Raw genomic sequence first — 12131 nt, 5'->3', positions numbered from 1 at the left:
TCCAATTCACAAAACTATTACGAATTTTATGATTAGATAACTTGAATGATCTAACCCTAATTCAAATGGCCAATAAGAATCACAATTAGAATCAAACATTTGATTAAAGCAAAATCAAATTCACTAGATAGAAATTAAAAGCAAACATCAAGTCATATGATTGAAATCACAACTAAGAAGTCAAGACATAAAGTTGGAGAATCTAACTTTCTAGCCACTCATGACTAGAACAAAGCACAAACCTAGAAATTGAAATTAAAGTCTTACAAATTGAAATCCAAATGATATCCAAGTGTTTCCAAGTAACAATTGTCTTCCAAATCCTCCATAAAATCGCCTATAAAACTCCTAAGTTTGACTTAACTCCCCATGGAACCGGTTGCACCTTTTTAGAAAGAAGAAAAAATGTTTTAAACCCGTGACCACGTTTACACAACCCGTGTAAATTAACACTACCATTTACACAGCCCGTGTAAATACAAAAGTACACTGCACAGAAATCTACGTTTACACGGCCCGTGTAAACACAAGGCTTCCATTTACACGGCCGTGTAAATCTCTGTAAAGCCAAAATCTTCATTTCTTTGATATCTTGCTCCTCGGTGCTCTGCAAGTCCCGAAAATTTTTCCGCAACTCTTATTTACCTCCTCCAACAAGATCCTACCTCCAAAAGTCCCTGAAATATCACAAAAATGTGTGAATGAAATTGCCTCATGAAAAATCTCGAAAAAACATGCAAAATGCATGAGTTTAAGCCTATATGCAATGCACTTGTATGAAATAAAGCTACAAAATGGGTGCATAAAATGCACCTTAACACCCATGGCATTCCAGATGAAGACCATGGAGGGAGTCCATGGCAAATCTATGTATATACGTGCATGGCATTATGTGGTTATGTGTTATGTGTATTTTGGAAAACTCACTAAGCGTGTGCTTACAGTTTTGTTGGGTGTTTCAGGTACTTCTGTCTAAGGGCAATGGGCCGACTTGATGGCGCAACGTGCACTCTCCAGTATTTTCGCACTGGTTGTTTTGGATACTCTGATCTTTTGAGCAATATGTTTATGTAATGGAATTTTGGAAAAATAAATATGCATGAGATTTCAAATTATTAAATGAAAATTTTTATCTGAATTTTTGGGCTGTTACAGTCTCATTGTCACCTTTCACTCCACATCTGCCCACCACTTCACCTTCATGCAATAGCCCCACTCCACTGTAATCCACCGACCCAACTCCCACCTCCTGTCGTATATTCCACATCCCCACTCACAAGCCCAAATCAGCCAACTTCCTCACCCATAAACACAATTTATATAATAAGTATGTTGATTACAAACCCAAAATATCCCTTTAATCTCTCTATTTCCTCTCACATCTCTCACATTCTACATAATCCCAAAGAAAAATTATCATACCTGAATTTGATAAATTCCATGACTGACGAATTTAATGCTCTAATTGAAAATAAATCATGGAGTCATATCCCATACACCTATGACATGAATGTCATATATTTCATGTTGATTTTAAGTCATAAATTAAAGTCTAGTGGTTCCATTGAACGTTAGAAATATCGTCTAGTTGGTGATGGTAAATCTCAACAAATTGACATTGATTCCCATGAAACATCTAGTCTAATAGTAAAACCTTTTACTATCCACATGGTTTTTACTCTCTTTCTCTCTCCAAAGCATGGCCTATTCATCAAATTGATGTCCAAATGCATTCCTTCACAGTCATTTAAATGAAATAATGTACACGCACCAACCCTTGGTTTTCAAGATACTATTTTTCCTGACTACATATGCCTACTATAAAAATACATATACAACCTCAAACAAGCATCCCACTCATACTCGTGGTTCGCTTATTTTGTTACTTCTATCACATTCACTCACAGTACTTGAGATCACTCGCTTTTCATATACCACAACGAACATGAGGCTGCTTACTAAGTTCTTTATGTGGATAACATAAACCTTACCACCTCTTCCCATTCCTTATGACATTCCCTAATGTTAATGTTTGAAATAGAATTATCCATGAAAGACTTCATTCATCTTAGTTATATTTTGGGAATTACTGTTAAAACAAATAAAGGTAAGCATGTTCCTTCACCAACTCTAACATGCCAAGTTAATTATGGAACAGTGTAGAAGAATTGTAGAAGAGATTAATCGAGTATGAGAATCAAAATCAGAGTATGAATGAACACGAGAAGTAAATAAGGTCTCGTTTAAGCTCTCATTACTTCCAATGAACACGAGTACAATTGATAATAGAAACTGGGAAAAATCTATCATCTACTCTATGTTCAGCTCCTATTTATAGGAGGCTGAAAGTACAAAAAATATACTAAGGCTAGACATTCACGCTTCGTACAAACCGATGCCTTAGTAAAATACATAATGAACATACGAAAAAGACAATTACACATATTCGACATATTACAATAAAATTCAACCCTACAATCTCCCCCTTTGTAATCATGTCGAAATTCTCAATTCGTGAGAATCTGTGCAGCAAAATACATCATCCTTCGTATCTCAGAATACCACGTTATAACCTTCCTCAACTCCGCCTTATCACCATCGTTGTTTTTCTTACAATTATTCATACGAACAATAAAGTTCGTATATTGAGAAGTGGTATATCTTTCGATCTCTGAAGTCTGGAACAAAAATCTCTTTGCTTTACCATTCTTGTCTTTTCCAGCAAATACCATACCAAAAGGTTTTAACGAAATCTCCCCATCAGCATACTTCTTTAATTCAGCTTGAGTCTTCGGTAATTCCATGGCAACATTCACTTCGTTTCCCATTGCTGATGCTAATTCCACATCAGTCAATCCCAGACAATCATAGTAATTGTCTATGAAGATTTTGATATGCCCAAGACCAAGCCTCAAAACATCTTTATCAGTCCCCTGAAGTTGCGAAACCTCTATGTCTTTCAGAATCAATGCAACTTGAATCAGATCATTCAAGTTCATTAAAGGGAAATCAGCAACAGAGAAATCACAGACTTGGTTGTTCGCTCTTACAACATGATACCAAAAGTTTTGTATCATATTCTCGAACATCACATCCTTTGTTATGCTGATAACTTTCTTAATCTTCACTAACGACCAAATCTCCTCTGGTTCTTTTCCAACGACTGCATGAAACCGAAGTTTCATATGAATATAATCATCCTCATTATTGAACTTCTCCACAATCTTATATTGAGCCATTATAAACATCATTTCATTTATTGGGAAATCAAGCTGACTCATATCAGTGTTAGTGATAGAGTAGCTTTTCTTTGGCTTCTTCTCAAAAGCATGCATATGATTGTAAGCAACCCTTGCTTCAATGTTTTCATAACTATAGAGCTTCTTCGGATCTCCCTTTTCCATACCAGGTGGATCACTTTCACGAAGTCTCAGTATGCTTTGAATTTGTCTTTGCTTCACCATTTCTGCTTCAATTTCGGCCCTTTTCTCTTCCTTAGACTTTTCGACAACAGTCACTTTCCCTTTATCTCTATTACCTTCAGAGACTTTTGGTTTTGCCGAACTTGAACTTCCTCCTTCAGTTGGTGAATTAAACACAATCCCCTTCAGAATGGGTCTTATAGTTGTTTTGATTGCTTCAGTTGTATTCACCTTTGAAACTATTAGAATTGTGACTTGAGTAGAAACAACTTTCGATACTTCACCAGTAGTAGTATCAGTCTTCTTAATATTCTTCAGCTTATCAACTACTTTTGAAACTTTCGAAGGTTTGATTTCTGGAACTTTCTTTTCTCCCCCTTGCACCCCTGTGACAACAGGTGGGGCACCAGTGAGTAACATGTGAGCAAACTTCGAAATGGGAGCCATAGCCTTCTGAATAGCCTGATCCAATGAATGTAACTTCTGAGTTAAAAACTCAGGAGTTAACAATGACGTAGGATCTGGCTTCAACACTAACTCCTTTAACTCCCCAAGCATAACACCCATCTTTTCGAACTGTTGAGCATCAGCTTTATCCTTTGCATCAAACTTCGGAGTTAAAGCTTGATACCATTCAACAACGGTTCGTACAACAACATCAATAGTATCAACATTGGACTGAAGTGTTGAATAATTGGAATTCAGCTCGTGTACTTCTTTGGAAACCTCGGCCTTCAACTCCTCAAGCTTTATATTCACATCTTCCCGAACAGTCTTCACATCTTTAACAAAAAGAACATGACGTTCTTTTGTTGTCAAACGAAGATCCTTGAGTGCAGAATTAAATGAATCCGACTGAGCTTTGACTCGCAACTCGTTATTCTTATCCATTACATCCATCTGTTTTTGCATGCGAAGCTCCACAGCTTTGAGCATCACATCTACTTCAATTCCAGACACTGAGTTCTTTGCTCCAGAATCAGCTTGTGATTGAAGAATGGCATTAACTTTTCGATTTAGGATCTTGAACTGCTTACCAGACATCAACATATGATCTGGTATACCTTCTTCTTCTGAATCAAAATGAAGATCTTCAAACGTTCCTCCGAAACCTCCTCCATCTGTTTCATCATCGGAAGTTGGTTTTGGTGGATCGGTTGATTGTGATGGAAAGATTGTAGTAAAGGGTTCATTTAAAACTTGGTCGAAAGTTGGTGAAGTATTGGTAGTGGAAACAGGTGTTATAAACGGTGGTAATGAAACGAAGGAACTGGTAATAGGTTCAGGATTACCTTGAGAAGTTAGAGGAACACTCACCACAATATGTGCATCCGTATTAGACACGTTTGCAATAATTGGAGAAAATGGAACTGTTGTTGGAGTAGGTTGGGATACAACAATGTCGATTGGAACTGTGGTTGGTGGAGTTGAAACAGTTTCAAGAATGAGTGGTTGGGATACCTTCGGAGAATTCGAACCCAAAGGAGATCTTGGAACTACCTCACTATCGGATGATTCTTCACGAACAATCATCTTTCGTTTCTTCCTCTTCATGTTAATATGCTTCGCCACATCCTCAGCTCTTCGCTTTTTGGAAGATGAGAAAACAGGAGCAGGTATTTCACGAACTTTTACTCCTTGGCGATTAAGCTGAGGTTTACGAACAGTAGGAGATGAATCTTTCGATGAAGTTCGTTTTTGATATGTGAATTTTCATAATCTCTTGAACACACCTGATTTCGAAGGGATTAACTCCTTTGAAGATTCAGGAATAGCTTTTTCCTGAGGTGTAATACCCATAAAATTCAAGCCAATTTAAAACTTTTTAATACATTTAAAAACCATTAAGTGATTACAGCTAGCTTTCAAAATAGTTTAAACATCAGAGTATCCCCAGAATCCGATCATAAAACCATGAAATATGAGGAGCTGTACGATCACGCCTTTGCCTTCCTGCAATCATCTAATGTACCTGAAACAATAAACTGAAACTGTAAGCCCGAAAGCTTAGTGAGTTACCCCCAAAATACCGATACACATACAGTCCACATAACTATGTCAGCAATATCATAACATAACAAACTGAACAAGACAGCACGTAATAGGTCCACAGCTTTACAGACTGGAATACCCCTGGGCCCACAGTGTGAGTCTGGAATGCCTACCGAGCCCTCAGCTCACATCTGGATTGCCACCGAGCCCTCGGTACGAATCTGGAATGCCTACCGGGCCCTCAGCTCCTATCTGTACTGCTCCCGAGTCCTCAGTATGAGTCTGGAATGCCTACCGGGCCCTCAGCTCATATCTGGAATTATCTGGGGTTTGTTGGCTACTGCACGGAGCAGTACAACCTCAACCCATCCCACATAACATGTCGACATGTAACAGATAAATGCACATACAGGGAATCAATCAGTATCACAGGTAGTCCTACCGACCTACCAAACTAGCATAACAACTGGCATACATTACTAACTCAAACTCAACATATCAGTAACTACTAAGATATCGAATCCAATGGGTCGGCCTTGGTGCCTTAGACCCCTTAGTATAGTGAGGATAACTCACCTGACACTGCTGAAGTCCCGCGGATAAAACTCAGCTGCTGGTTGATAAATTCCCGAACTGTTAACATCAAACAACACCCAATTAATAATTGGGTTCCAAGCCCAAAGTCCAACTCACACTACAAAACCCAATAGTCAAGTAATAAGCCAAAGCCCAACACATGGCCCAATTTTCACAATTGGGACCATCCCTTCATATGGGCCTTACCCCTTAGGCCCAACCATCTCTCCTGGTCCAAACACTTGGCATACTAATGGCCCAATCTCTCATAATCATGAAGGTCTAGTTATGGCCCATCTATGGCCCAATTTTCCAAATTGGGCCCAAGTCCTCACATGGGCCTTATCCTAAAGCCCATCTACTTATTTTGGTCCATTAACTTGTTCTTGGATAGCCCATCAATAGTCCAATCGCCAAAGTCCATGAGGAAGGCCCAAAACAAGGCCCAAGTGAGATTAAGGCTTTCACATGAAATGATGATTAAGGTTAAGTGTTTCTTACTTAACCCATTAAGGACTTAATCCATTAAGTCCATTATTGCCTTAAGCTAGTTTGCCAATGATTATTAATTATTATTTAGGTTTAATAATTAATTCCCGTATGTGTCCCAAACGATTCCCACAATTAGGGTTTTATGCCCTTAGGGTTTTCCAAACCCTAATTAGGGTTTTCCAACCCAATACTAGCCCATTAGTCTATTGGTTGGGCTTTTAGGTCACATTGGGCCTTATTGGCCCATTAGGGTTCCATTGGGCCCACTAGGGCTTCTTTGGGCCCATTAGGGTTTCATTGATTCCACATTGTCCAAACATCCCCCAAACGAGGTCCAAACGTAATCAAGCACACCGCCACCCGGCACGACGGCCGGTGGCAGCAGGAGGCGGCAACCACCACTCTACGGTAGTGGTTTAGGTTCTTCTTTTCATTATCTCACTTTGGTTACAAATTACAATATTATCCACTTAACACACACATACACTAATAACACATACTAATTACACACACATACAGCCGCACCGTGGCGGCCGGTGGTGGTAGAGGGTGGCAGCCACCACCTCACGGTGTTGGTGGTGGTGGCCCACTTTTAATTCCAAAATTACATAGCTCACACCTACACACCTAGTTACATAGCAACGCACATACACACACAGCCACCTCACGGTGACTGGTGGCGACGGAACTATGGCAGCAGGCGGCTGTTGGCGGCGGCGGGACGAAGGCGGCCACAGCAACGCTATCTACGACAGCCACCATGGTCGGCAGCCATGGTGGTTTTTTTCTCGAGTCTATTCTGGCTAAATGGACCTACATCCGCCTCCCCTTCTAACCACAGTGGCTTCTTAACGGAAGAAGCATCCGATTCCAGCCACCCCCGAGGTGGCGTGAGGCAGTCGATCGGAGAAGAGAGAAGAGAAAGGACGGCACGGAAAAAGGAAATCGCATCAGCAGCGGCAGCAGCAAACAGCCAACGGTTCGCTGACCCCCTCGGAAGCTCCGTTAGCGACAGCGACGGCACAGCAGCGGCTGGTGGTAAGTACTCGACTGCAGGGATCGTACGCTAGCCCCCGGTGGTCTTCAGTTCCTCCGGTCATGGAGGATATCGTCGCTGGTCTTGGTTGCTCGGAACAGGCGACATGGTAGTGATCAGACGCGGCTAGGCGGCAGCCGGAGGTGGTTCACGAGGAGGGTGGCGGCTGGAGGGTGAAGAGGGAGGCATAAGGTGGTTGCGGCTGATGAGAGGATCCCTAGGGTTAGGGTTTGACGGTAATGAGGCATATATACCAAATTTACCATTTAGACCCCGCCTTTCCAAGATCCTTTCATCTTAGGTCCATAATTTACTTTCTAACCCCCACTTCCATAAATTCTTTACAAATTAAGTCCCATAATTACACTTTAACCCCTAGAGTTCAAATCTTGTCATTTGACTTCCCGAAACCAACACTCTATTAATTATTATTCGATTTTAGGCTCAAATAATATAAAATAATAATAATAATTACTTCCCGGGGTTCCTGATTTATTATCTAATTACTTTACTTAAAACGGGATGTTACATGAGGCTTCTCGGTTTCACTTACAACCTTCTTAGGAGACTTAGTCTTAGATTGCTTCTTAGGACTTTCATGAACAACAGCCTCCTCAGTAACCTTCTTTGATTTCTTCGACTTCTTAGATGACCCTTCATTACTGGTTTTCAGCAAGACTCCAGTTTCGATTGAAGGATTAATATGTTGCAAATATGCCACCAACACTGAATTTGTGGGATCAACCTTCTTTAACATTCCATCGGGAATTCGAGCAACATTTGGGAATTCATCTGAATCATCTGCAACTTGCTTTGGAAAGTGATACTTTGCGAATTCTGCCTTAGCCTCATCAGCAGGAACTGGAATACCTTCTTTTTCATACACATACTGAAGAACCAGGCTCCAGTAACGTGCACACGAAATTCCTTTCACCACATTCGTGTTCTCCAAACTTTTGATAAACTCTTTCCAAAGTTGAGTAGCATAATCAACATTTAGATCATAGTACAACCCTGCTACCATCCCATAAACTTCCATTCGCCCCTTATCCAGCCCTACACTTCGCCCTGTTAAGCAACGAAGGTATATCCCAAACAGAAAATTCCATATGCACGGAAGACCAGAATTCTTGAAATCACTGATCTTAACGAGTGGAGGTTGATGACCCATCTCGTTAAACATGAACATCACTTAATCAGCAGTAGGTTTGAAGAATGGAGGGGAATTAGGAATTACCAAGATTTGAGTAAACATCTTCGAGAGAGACGAATTTGCTTTTCATTCACCAGATTGAAGGTGATCAGATCAGTGGCTTTGCTGTAAGAAGCAGTGGAACCAGCCATAGAGAGCCATGACAATGGAACTGCAAAAGCATTGAACATTGCAGTTGCAAGACCTAAATGTTTAAGAGCAACAATCAGCATCTTGAGTTCTTCTGGATACAGTGACACATCTCCTTCAACCTGATAGTTGGTACTTTGGATCTTCATCAGTGGTTGAGAAACAACTTCTTCAGTAGTGGAATTTGGATCAGCCGCCATTGATTAGGGATTTTAGAGCTTCTTGAAGAACAGAGAAAATTAGGGCTTTTTGAACTTCTGGAAATTTGAACGCGTAATTGTAAAAGAAGAGTTCAATTTCCTTTTATATGTAACCCCGACTGAATTCCAAACGTTTTCTTTGAAAGAGTAAGCCACGTATGTCCTTGAAAGTCGCACCACTAACCGTTAAACACGCCATGTCAGATAAAGTTCCTTGAAACTCGGGCCGCGTTGCCAAACCGTCACATCAAGAGAGATAATCAACAGCCTGTGTATGTTCCCATGAATTACAATCGAATACTTATAGAGAAGTATCGAAAGGGCTTCTTTTTCAAGGCTTCGTGGGTGGCTTAAACTTTTCGTTACATTTCAACCTAAACATAAGGTGAGTAATTGTAACTGAAATTACTTGTTTGACCAGTGTAGTCAGTGACAAGTATGCTTTGGATTAATTTGAAAGAAACTCCAAATGTCAAATGAAACTCACCCGGAAATCATATTCAAGAAAAAAATTTGAGCTGGAGCCTGTTCGGTAACAAATATTGTGGGTTTCGACAATTTGATCAAGATCACGCAAAAGAATTGAATATGATTTGGAGTTTCGTAAACTTGGTACAAAAACAAATGTTTCGTTAAATCTGGAATGAAGTTCCCCGTCAATTCCTTAAAAGTTTAGAAAATTGGGTTTCACTTTCATCACGACCTCATGATTCAAGATCATAAACACATAGTTTTGATATGCCTAAGTCATGATTGGTTTGATCAATGACCTCTTGGACATATGTCATTGTGTGTGAGATGTGTTAGAATTTTGAGATGAAAAAGGTTGTTTCACGAAATCAATTGTACCTCTGTTATTCTTGGACCAAACATAAAACTCTTAACTCATGTGAGAAGAGTTAGGTAGCTCAGTAGACTAATGTGAATGTAAGCCTGATTAGGAAGAAATTTTCGTAGTGAAAAATTTCATTAAGGCTTTCGAAATCACACATTGAGTCATTAGAGGCTTGGGACGACATGCTGCAGCATGCTTCTAGGGACAGTCTAACTAGTACATAGTTGTTTAAATTTTACCTTACCCTAGAAACGCAAGCATGACCCTTGGAAAAATTTCATGAAATCTGCACTAAGAAAGAAATAACAAAATAAAAAATAAAAAAAATCTTTTTGGTATTTTGTGTTTTTGAAAAGAACGAAAATCTTTTTTTTTTTCATTTTCGAAAAGAATACAAACAAACGAAAATATTTTTGGTTCTTCCAATTTTTCGAAATTAAAGAAAAATGAACGAAAATTTAAGAATGTACCAAACTGACGAAATTTTTCTTTCCCAAAAGTAAAAAACGAAGCGTGTCGAAGCGCTGAACGTGAACAGTAACCGCTGAATGGTTAATACTGTCAGCCTCTGAATGAATCAGTATTGCCTCTGAATCGACACTTTTGCATAACACTTCATTGTCATTCTTTCGAATTCAGTCCTGGAACAGAACTTGCTTCGATCATTCCCAATCCTGTCAAAATTCGAACAAATGATTTTTCATCCAATGCTTTTGTAAAAATATCAGCAAGCTGATCAGTTGTTTTTACAAAATGAACTTCAATATTGTCATCTTCCACATGATCTTTAATAAAGTGATAACGAAGTGCAATATGTTTGGTTTTCGAATGTTGTACTGGATTATGACAAATGCGTACAGCACTTTGTGAATCACAATACAATGGTATCTTTTTCATATTAATTGCATAATCACGCAATTGACTCTGGATCCAAACGATTTGCAAAGTGCAAGCGGCAGCTGCAACATACTCAGCTTCAGTAGTAGAAATTGCAACACAAGTTTGCTTTTTCGATTGCCAACTTACAAGCTTCCCATCTAACAATTGACATCCTCCACTTGTAATTTTCCGGTCAAGTGTACATCCTCCCAGATCTGCATCCGAAAAAGCTTGAACGAAACCTGGAGGTTGTTCGTTTATGAAACCTGGAGGTTGTTTAATGTAAACAGTTTCTTCGAGTTCACCATTGAGAAAAGCACATTTCACATCCATTTGATAGACATCAAAGTCTTTGTGAGCTGCATAAGCCAAGAATATTCGAACAGCCTCGAGTCTTGTGACAGAGGAAAAAGTTTCTTCATAATCTATACCTTCTTGTTGCGAATATCCTTTAACAACTAATAGTGCTTTATTTCGAACAATATTTGCATCCTTGTCGGTTTTGTTTTTGAAAATCCATTTTAATCTGACAATTGAAACATTTTCGGGTTTAGGAATTAATCTCCAAACCTTGTTTCTATCGAACTCAGCCAGTTCAGATTGCATAGCAACAACCCAATCTGAGTGTTCCATTGCAACCTTAACAGTCTTTGGTTCAATTTTCGAGATGAAAACATTAAACATGCAAAATTCTTGTCGAGCATTCAGTACCTCATTCTTTGCACGAATTTGAGCTTTAGTCAAAACTCCATCTTGTGGATTTCCAATTACTTGCTCTTTCAGATGATTCCTTGTCCACTTTTCCAATGGTGGATATGCTGGATCAAAGTCTAAAGGTGCATCTTCGAACATTTCTTCGGTTTCGGATCCTGCAACAGAATTATTATCATTTAGTTCATGAAATTCAACATTTTCATTAAGATTTATTGTTTCATTATCATTATGCTCCCCCTCGACATAATTGTCATTTTGAAGCTCCCCCTCGACACGTGCATTTCCACTGCTATTCTCCCCCTCGAAAGGATGCTCCCCCTCAACAGTTGAAGGTATGTTCACGTGCTTCCCATCCACTTGAGCATCTAGCATACTTTCGCCATTAGCAGTTGTATCTGATGTGAGTGTCGAATCATCAGAATGCTTTGAAGATTCAGGAATTTGATTATTAGTAGCATGGACTTCAACATCTACAGCCCTGTCTGGAACACCAAAAATTAAATCATAATCAAAATCAGATGAATTAGAACTTTCAGATTCATTATTTGATTCATTAAGAATTGGTTTTTGTTCAAATTATTTTTCAACTTGTTTCACATCGTAGTCATCAAAAGTGAGGTTAAACGTTTCTTCAACTTTTCTT

Source organism: Lactuca virosa, chromosome 6 (genome assembly GCF_052849685.1).
Source record: "Lactuca virosa cultivar CGN04683 chromosome 6, Lactuca_virosa_CGN04683_v6, whole genome shotgun sequence".
NCBI classification, from domain to species: domain Eukaryota; kingdom Viridiplantae; phylum Streptophyta; class Magnoliopsida; order Asterales; family Asteraceae; genus Lactuca; species Lactuca virosa.
Note: the sequence above shows the minus strand (reverse complement) of the source record.